The sequence below is a fragment of the Alosa alosa genome, chromosome 13, assembly GCF_017589495.1.
Source record: "Alosa alosa isolate M-15738 ecotype Scorff River chromosome 13, AALO_Geno_1.1, whole genome shotgun sequence".
Lineage (NCBI taxonomy): Eukaryota > Metazoa > Chordata > Actinopteri > Clupeiformes > Clupeidae > Alosa > Alosa alosa.
Window position 1 is genome coordinate 15055784 of NC_063201.1, and position 10296 is coordinate 15066079.

A 10296-nucleotide genomic window follows, 5' to 3' on the forward strand; every position below is an offset into this window, starting at 1 on the left:
ACTGAAATTAAAATTGTAATGCGTTAACTTACTTTGTTACCCAATAAAGTAACGAAATGACAGTAATGCATTACTTTCTAACACGTCACCCCCAACACTGGGTCTGAGCGATAATTGTTTTTGGCGAGTTTACCACCCTCAAATGGCACCATTTGCTGAGAATGTCCAATTTGTCCTTGAAAATGTGTTTGTTGTCAGTAATTCTCTTAACAAACAAGGGAATGTTAATATTCCCATTAACACGGTCTTCCATCTTGTCCTTGAAAATGTGTTTGTTATTGTCAGTAATTGTCTTAACAAACAAGGGAATGTTCATTTTCCCATTAACACGGTCTTCCGTCTTACTAACATCCCACTCATGGCCTGTACCTTGACGTGGTGAGTGGGCATTCCACTAAACAGGCGTTGCTTTATGGATGTTTGCAGCTATGTTTCTGATAGTAATTGTAAATGCCATAGTTTTTTTGTGTTGATTAAGATGCTTTTTCTGCTCCAGAGTGTTGAACAGCACCCTTGCCTTGCTTATCTGGCTTTTAATGTCTGCTTCTGTCCGTCCAGTGGTGTTAGCAACACTTTCCAAGTATGACTTCTTGTTTTCTTGTTATGTTTATGATCTTGGCGTGTGCACATCCCAACTTTTGGAATGGATGTGGATAGATTTCCCATGCATCCATTTGTTAGATTTTCTCCATATCTGAGAGTGAACAACAAACTACGTAAGTCAGTGCATCTCTGCACATGCTCAGAATATACTGTTGTAAGTCTTGTATTCTTGATGGAAGCGAAAAATGGAAGGGAACTTGGTGCTGGTCCGACTTGTACTGTCGGACCTCCTTGTACTTTGTGCTGTTGGACATTTGTCCTTTAATACCACCCTCAAGAAGCTCATTTTTTTCAAAATGCAAATTCTTTGCCTAACAAATATATATTTGGTACTCATTTATGCAAGTCTTACTATTTGCAGTTGACAACTTCACGTGAGTGTGCACCTTCATGCCAGCTCCTCGGAGTGGAACTCTATCGACCCTGCTGAGCGAGAGTTCTGGTAAGAATCTGCACGGCACACACAAACATATACAGTATGACTATAAGAAATGGGGGATTACAGGGGATTACTATTATGATAATAGACAAAAACCAGCTAATGTAGTAGGCTAAATCTCTCCCTCTCCTTTCTTATCCCCCTCTTCTATCCTACTCTCTTCTTCTCCTTCCCCTTCCTCCTCTCCTCCATTTCATGTTGTTTGATGAGTTCAAGCGTCAGTTGTCATGGCTGGAGATCTGTGATATGACGGCGGACGCTCTGAGTGACGACAGCAGCTTCTGGAACACCATCAAGTCCCACGACATCTGGAGACGCATTCCAGAGTTCCATGGCACCTGGAGACGCAGCAGCACGGCCGGAGAATGCAGGAACAAGCCCAGTACGACACTTTTTTCCCATTTGGCAAATACATTCTGCATCACCATGACGATGATGGAGAGTCTGAGCACACACTCACACACAGATAATCGTGTGTGTTTTCTGTCTCTTCCAGGAAATGGAGATCTCTGCAGCACCTTGGATTTGACCTGATCACTTTCTTCGTCACTTTTGGACACATTACACCGGTACGCTCAAGCCAATCCAAACTTTTCTCATCTGTTGTTCCTCGTTGGTGGAACACACTTCCAGTTCCTACAAGGGCAGGGACATCCTTTTCCACTTTCAAAAAACTCCTGAAGACCCAGCTCTTTAGAGAACATCTACTCTCATAGCAACACTTACAACAAGTCTTACTGATCCTAGCACTCACCAGCCGTTTTAAACTGACAAGTAACTGTTAAAAACAGCACTCACCGACGCACTTATTCTTACTGTACTCTAATGTTCTTTTAAACTGTCCTAAAATTGTGAGAATTGTTCTAAAACTTACTGTTTACCATGTTGTTAGTCGCTTTGGTTAAAAAGCGTCAGCCAAATGTAATGTAATGTAATGTAATGGTAGAGCTCAATGTGTGTGTGTGTCTGTGAGTGAATCTGCAACCTACAGAGGTCAGATCATTGAGGTCATCTCTCCCTGGATCACTCTGCGTTGTGTATGAAAGGATGGACGGCACAACCGAATAGAATAGGCAAAACTTGTGTTTAAATGTAGTAGGCCTAGTAACTGCTTGAGGAGGAAGAAGAGCTATTTGTTTTGTAGTTTAACTTTGTTGAAGCCCCTTTTAACTTCGAGAACCTACCTAAGTCTGTGCACCACAGTAGGGGTAGAGTGTTTGCTTAAAATTGCATAGCGGGAAGCTTTACTTTAGTAAGCTCTAGACCAAGTTAGAGCTTCATAACAGTGTGTATTGTATGTGTAATATTGTACATTTAGAAAGTGTTTCAAAATGTTTTCCAGGATCATGTTTGAGGTGCACGTATTTCTAGTGGAATTCCAACCATGTTGTAATGTTACTTTTGTGTAGCAATTTAATCTGAATATAATATAAACTCAACATCATCCCATTTGGTTGTTATTAGGGACTACGTAACCTAAGTCCTGTTAGAGGATATCTGTCAGCTATAATTGCTGAATGAAAAAATTGAGTGAAGGTGTTTTATGTGATGAAGTTATTTTGTGCTATTTAACTCATTGAATGCCAAGCTGTTTTGGGAGCTTTGTCCTAGAGTGCCAGCAATCTAGACCATTGTTGATGGCTCGATTAAAAGGTGAGACTTTAAGCTCTCGGTGGGTGCAAACCGTGTATTTCTACACGCCTCTGTTCCTGAGAAATCCCAAGCTAAACAGTGGCTAGTTTTCCTCAAAATCGCTGTTTTTTTTTCTAGAAATGGAGATGTAACGTCTTTCATGAAATATGAAGTGTTGCCTGTTACTTGTGTAAACTTTCCGGGAAGTGATCCGTGAGACTGCCACCTAGTGATAGACCCACGAAAATGGCCTGGTTTTGACCTGATTCGACCCAAAGCGGCAACCGAGTTGTATGTCCAGATTGTGCGTTTTCATGAGTTTTCGATCGTCATATATTTCATTTACATTCATCACAGAGTTCCCAAAATCACATATAAGGTGTGATAGAGTGTCTAGTTTCGTAATTTAAAAAAAAGCTAAAAACGTAATAGGCCCATTACGTTTTTGGCACTCAACGCATGGGAAGGAAAAGGCACACAATGAGTTAAAAGTATGTGGAAAAAGCATGTGCTATTTTAATGTATAACAAATTAAATATTTTTGTGTCATTCAGTGTATGATCATTCTGGATACAGTTAACAAGGTGCATAGCCAAATAAAAAGACACTGGCACATCTGTTAGGTTTACGAAACGGATAACAAAAATATGACTAGGCCTAGACCGTTATGAGCATGTCATATCTTCTGTCGCATATGAAAACAGCGAAATTGCAAGCAGACTATTATTTTGATAAGCTTTGTACTACTTTTCGGCCGCCATTGCCAAAAGCCGGAAGTAAACCGGAAACATAATTTTGCTTATTTAGGCTGCCGTCTCCCAACTCCTGTCCCCTTGCATCAACCGGCTGAATTCCCTATATGCCGCGGACTTCCGTTCGGATGCTTCCAGACTCTTCAGCCCATAGCAGAACTTCCGGTTTATGTTGACGTTAACTTTAGCTATGCCATTTTTTAAAAGTAAAAATATACAGCTCTTTCCAAGTTCACACATTATCCAGTCTCTGCTCTGTTTTTGTGGAAGTTGCAAGAATCAAGTTTGTTTGTTTAAATGCTGTTACCTTGTAGCCGCCCAACGGGTTGAAGCGGAGCTTTGCTTTACCAACGTTATCGATTGGTTTCCGTTTCTCTCGCAGACGTGCACACGTATGCATTAAATGAATGCTCATGCCATACGCACATGATTGTATGACTATGTTTCATGACACCAACCTAGCAAGTATTTCTTCCTGATTGCCGAAACGTTTGTTTTCTTGTTTTCTGTCGGTCCGCAGTTCCTTGATAAATTGCTCAGCAAATAAGCAGACGAGTGACAGAAGGACTGGGCATAATTAGACTCCGCGGCTCCGCAGTCCTTGTAGTTTGAGAAACGCTGATGTAGGGAAGTGGCTATCAACCATTGGAGGTAGGCCTACTTCACGTCATTAAAAGCTGCGCCGTAGACAAACGGGCTCTGACCTAACCATAGACAACGCAGTGCATACCGAGAATATTCGACCTGGCAGAACAGATTGCCTGCATTTTCACGGTGACATGACTAAAAAAATATTTAAGACAATTTAATACTTTTTAAGGCCTTATTTTTAGGAAAAGTGATTTGAGATTTTTTAAGGACCCGTGGCCACCCCGTTCACTAGCCAAAGTTAGCACAGTGAAGAAGTAGTGTTAAAGGAATTATCCGGAGTAAAATGCACTTTAGATCAATTTACGGATGATTGGGAGTACATACGTTGAGTTGACATCAAAATCATGTCATTCGGATGTGTTTTGAGAAAGTTCGATTTTACCGTTTTTAGTTAAAACTCGTTAGCCTGGAAGTGACCATTTCACCGCTACAAAACGCCATTTTTATACCTCTTCTACAGTTCCAAGTAACATTACACTTACGTGGTAGTGAGTAGAGGGTCTCTAAAGCCAAACCGAAGTATCCTGAGGTCTTTATGTGGTCGGATAGAGAGTCCAGAATGAATTTCATCAAGCCAGTGTAACGGATGCCAGCTAGCTTAGCTGTGCTTGTGGAACGTTGGTAAACCTCACTACCCGACGCCTCAAGAGTGCTGCTGGCATGCGAGCCAGTAGCCTGGGCTATTGGCTCAATTGTTAGCGCGCTCGCCTCCCGATCTGAGGTGCTGCTGTTCGCGGGTTTGAGTCCGGGCGTGTGCTGGGCTTAATCGCGCAGGTTCAACACAACCCCAGACGGCACACATTAATCTTACCGATGTCGGGCCGATGAATGCCGTTACAGTCTAGAAGACATCGCATAGGAAGCGTTTGCTCATTGGCAAGACATCGCCGGGATATCGGCAAATCATCGAAAACGACAATGAGCCAATGTTTCAACGACTCATCAAAGCTATGCTCACCCCTGGCTTATACGACCTTTATTTATTTAGGTCGGAACTTGAGATTGCACATTTTACACTAGGCTATAAATGATTAGATCTATAGACACAAGACACAAGAAAGATGCCAGAAATATTTTTAATTCATTTTATGTAATGTTTAAAAAAAGTCTGAATGATGAAAAAATGCTGTTAGAAAATGTTCCCCCAAAAATCAGGTTCTTCTCCTGCAAGAGACAAAAACAACAATTAATTCACCGCAACACTTTCATCTTTAAAGTCTACCCTTACCGATTGCTGTTAAGGAACTTTCATAGATGCAGAGAACCACTACCGAGCTCGGAGAAATAGATTTCAAACCCATTAGCATTACCTCAGCTGATATTTCAATCAAGCAGAGGCGAGCTAATGCGTTACTTGCCTAGCACGCTAACGCCGGCCAAAACACGAACACAAAACACATTTGCTTTCGGAAGTTCGGCTGATGAATTTCCGCCCTCTACATGACCATATACAGTCGCTTAGTACAGCCTTAGCTGGTTTTATATCTAAGTTTTTATGGCTTATACCCGAATTGTCAATGAAGAAATTGCATTGAATTCTTAATTCCGGAAACTCCTGTGGGCGGGACTGTGATGCTCTATGGGATAACACTATGACCAATTTGTACTGTCCTCCAACGTTGCAACGCCGTCTTCATCAGTTTAGCTGGTTCCCAGGAATGTTGGGGGTTAAAGTAACGTGCATCATTGCTCTTTGCCAGAGTGTCTTTGCAGAGCTTTGTAGCTCATAGATAGTAATGGTAAAATATATGGTATAAATCTAGTAGTATTTTTGATATATTACAAATCCAGTACATAACCCGTAACTTATAAAAAAAAAAGCCACGAGGACTAGTGTTAGCTTTCTGCAACCTAGCTGAATCGGCTTATTATAGTACAGGTAGTTATATTATTTTTTAGGATAGATACTCTATATTTTTTGTTCAGCCTCTTTTCAACACAACTTAACTTTGGTTTGACTGTGCTGAAAGTTTGTTGGCTGTTATTGAGATATTGTTGAGATATTTGATTGCTTGCAGATTTGTAGCTCATAGATAGTAATATATATATATATATATGGAATAAATCTAGTAGTATTTTTTGATATCTTATAAATCCAGTACATAACCCTTAACTTATAAAAAAGCCACAAGGGTTTTGCTAACCAGCACGAGGACTAGTTAGCTTTCTGCAACTTAGCTGAATTGGCTAGTTTGGTTATATTAGTTATTATATTATTTTTTAAGATAGATACTTTTTGCCCGTTTCATGTCCTTTGGTGCTCTGTAGCACGCTTACTTGCTCGTTTTAACTAAGCTAAAGCATGGTTTGCTGTTACGCACCAGGTTGTTCTCACAGGACTGGAGGTCCTGCAGGCTGTAGCTTCCACCGATTCCCTCAGAACGTACGGAAGAGAAGAATTTGGAATCGCAACCTGAGGTAAGCTATCCATTTTATCCAGTGTTTTTTATCCAGTGTACAGGAAAGGGTGCATAATATTATTATGCAAAGGATAGTTTGCAATAACGTGGTCAATCAATGAACAATTTTAATTAGCACCTCATTTAGGTACCTGTACATCCTCTTGAACTGTGTCTAACTTAAACTTGACCTTGATAATGGAGGATTCACCCACCAACCCATCTGGCGAAGCACCCAGCATCCCTGAGGGTGACTCCCTGACCTTTGACTGTGTGGCTTGCTCAAACGCCTTGATGCCCTCCTTCTCATTCATACGCCCCCACTGGATGGCGTGGACGTTGTCATTTGGGTCACCAACCTGTGGATGACGGACGGAGCTACATTCCTCCCCTTCAGCAGAGCTGGCAACACGGCACCAAAATTGCTGGCGGTCAACCTGCCCTCGCGAATTGAGTGCCAAAGGCTGTTGGTGCTCTGGCCGACCGCGGCAACCTGCACAGCATCCCGCTGCTGGTCAGTGACGGCCATTGCCTCGGCAATGGCCTGAGAGCCCTGGTTCGGGTGCTGGGAAATTATGGACCGCACAACCAAAGCTGTGAGGTCCTCCGGCAGAGCAAGGGAACTTCCTTGGGGCTCAGGTTCCAGGAGCCACGCCACCACGCAGGAGGACCCCTGGAGTGCCTCCCTCAATGACTGGAAATCTTAGAGGGTTGAAATCATCACGTGGGTAGAGCTCCTTTGCAGCTTTCCATAAGCATTCCGCGTCGGTGCGGCTGAAATTCCAGTAGGCAGAGGGCCATTGCTGCACCATGACTGCACTTTGCTGCACCACAGGGACACTCACAGGTGGTGCTGGTGATCCCTCCATCCTCCCCCAGATGGACCTGATAGACAGTTTTAATAGAAATGTTATGGTGGTATGAATTGGTTTGTCCATGTGTTGATAATAACATCATAATTGGTCCATAATTTTTATTCAGAAATGTGAGTTGTTTAGCTAACTGCATTTATGTACAGCCTTGAGTAAGACAAGCTATGTAGGCAAAGTCACTAGGTAAGAATAATAAGGAATTGCACTTATTAAATAAGAATGAGTAATAGAATGTGTGTCCGATGGTCTCTGGACAAAAGGTCTGTCAGGCTGTGTAGGGTCAAAGACAAAGGCTTCATGACCTGACTTTTGGAACTCATTCTCATAATTCTATTACTCATTCTTATTTAATAAGTGCAATTCCTTATTATGTTTTGGAGGCGGAACTTATTCCGGAAGTGGTTCAGTTCCGGAATGGGTTCAGGTTTTTCCCTCGCACTATTGATATAAGGGTTTTGAACTTGACTTGGGTATGACCTTTCCAGATGTATAGCTAGCTGAATGTGTCTGCTACTGATGCTATTATTCATTTTTATTTACTTTATGGACCCCCCCCCCTTTCAAATAACATTATACACTTAACATAGATACCCTCAGGTGAGCATATGTCTTTTTTTACTACAAGCGCTTTGACACTTACCTAGACATGGATCTTCCCCTTCTGTTCATAGCTAGCTCTGACTTGGCCAGAACTGTAGGCACAACTCTCCACATTGCCCCAAATCCAAGTGATTTTCTCCCCTCTGGAGAAGTTTTGGCTCATCTTTGATAAAAAAAAAGACATCGCCGACAAAGACACTAAAGACACGTCGAGACGAGATATTGACACAGATAATGATAAGCAGACTAGGAATCAGAGGCAGAGTTGTATTGAGTCGATAGCTTTATTTTGCATGACCTTGATCAGAACAGTAACATTTTCAGAATGTATCAAACATGACGATTTCAAGAAGACAAACTATGAAACATTGCCGTTGCTATGCAATGTTTACTCGGGGAGTCGCAGCGTCCGAAGCGTGCGTTAGCTTAGTGCTTCTAACTGACATATTTCTACTTTAATGGCACCGACAATCAAAAAATGTATGTGTATCAATCGGCCCACCATTTTTTTCTACTTCGCCACCTACAGATGTTTGACAGGCATTTCGAAACACCATGTTACTTCCCATAGACATTTGATGCCTGGAAGTTGGGTGGACACGGCTGTTTCGGAGGTGGGACTTATTCCGGACAGGTCTATTGCATTAAATAAAATGTTATTTAATTAAATCAGTTGCAGTAAAAAAGCTAACTAGCCAGCTAGCGATTCCTGTATGCTAGCTAACTGGCCACATGTGGCTTGGCTAAATAACTCATCAACAAACTCTTTGATAAAACTACAAATTCGTACAAATGATTGGGAGCAATGATGATAACAAATAATTCAATATGTAAGTTTGTTAGTAACAGTAATGTTAGCTTAGCTAGCTAGCATGCTGCTAAGCAATAAATGCCTGTAGTCAAGCTTGCTAGGCTGGGTATTTAAAAAACAGAGGTTCAGCTAATTTAAAGTTGAACTAGCATTAGTTGATTATTATGTATTATTACTACTAGGTTAAACTAATTTTAATGGGAGGTATGATAATAATTGTTGGACTAAATGGTCTAAATGCTTACTGCTTATCTTACCTGCTTTCAGACTATGTTCATGCCGGCGCCACTCTGACTATCCATCCGTTGGCTTTGCAATCTTACAACTCCTTGTGCAGTCTATCCCCTCCCCCAACCAGAGAATCTCACATAGGTAGCCTATGTAGTCATTTAGCTGGCACTTTTATCCAAAGCAACTTACAAAAGGACATCTTAAAAGGGTAAATGTGTCAAGATTTTTTACAAAAATGGACAGAGTTTTCATGCGTTTTTATTGAGGCTGCATTCATCAACAGCATAGCTGACTGTGTGTAAATGTAGGCCTACTTGCACATTTTTTGAGCAGCACCCCAAAACTAGGCTGAGTGAGCATACAGTATGTCTTGTAAAATAGCTGTCAATTGTAAAAAATCCAGAATGCATGGTAAAATACAATAACACTGTAATATCTAAAAAGCAGTATCATACTGTTAATATTCACTGTAGTAGTATGAATAGGGCATATAAAACACCCTACACATAAAACAAAGCATTAACAACTTAGCAAGTGTACTTGGAGTTTGTTGTAAGTGAATTGTTTACAACAAGTGACTAAAGTGCGCCAGGTAGATAAGAGCTATAAACACTAACTGTAGACCACTAAGCCACAAGTGATGGGATCATCCCACTTCCGTTGATTATCAATTAACCCTTTGAAGAGAGGGACACACTAGCTGGGCTCTACCCAGAGGAAAGAAAATGTTAAAATGAGAGCTCTCTTTCTCAATTGTTTCTCCTAGACAATAATGAGATCACAGTGATATAAAAATGAGATTATTGCTTTTGTCTCCCGCTTCTCAGGTTTGTCTCTGGAGCAAAAGAGTTAAGTTATCTCAGTGTAGACTCCCTTTAATATACAAATGAGATCTCATCAATATTTTAAATAATGCTCAGTGTCATCTAATTTATACATCTCATATTTTACTCAGGCTGATCCACCAGAGAGCTCTCTCTGTAAACTCATGCAATTCTCATTTCAGATCTTTTTTGGTAAATCTCAGATTAGGCTCCATCAGTTCTGTAAAAGAGATCTCTTCACAAGCTTGAACCGTTCTCATTCTAGTCATCTCAGTTTAGTCCTTTTTTGATTTACAAAAGAGATCTCAGCAAAGGCTTATACGATACTCAGACTTGTTCAATTTATATATCTCATATTTTACTCAGGCTTATCCATCAGAAAGCACTCTAAATTAACTAATGTAATGCTCATCCAGACCTATTTGTTTTATAAATTAGTCTGATCTGTAAGAGCTCTAGCTGTTGTACAACAATTCTCAAAT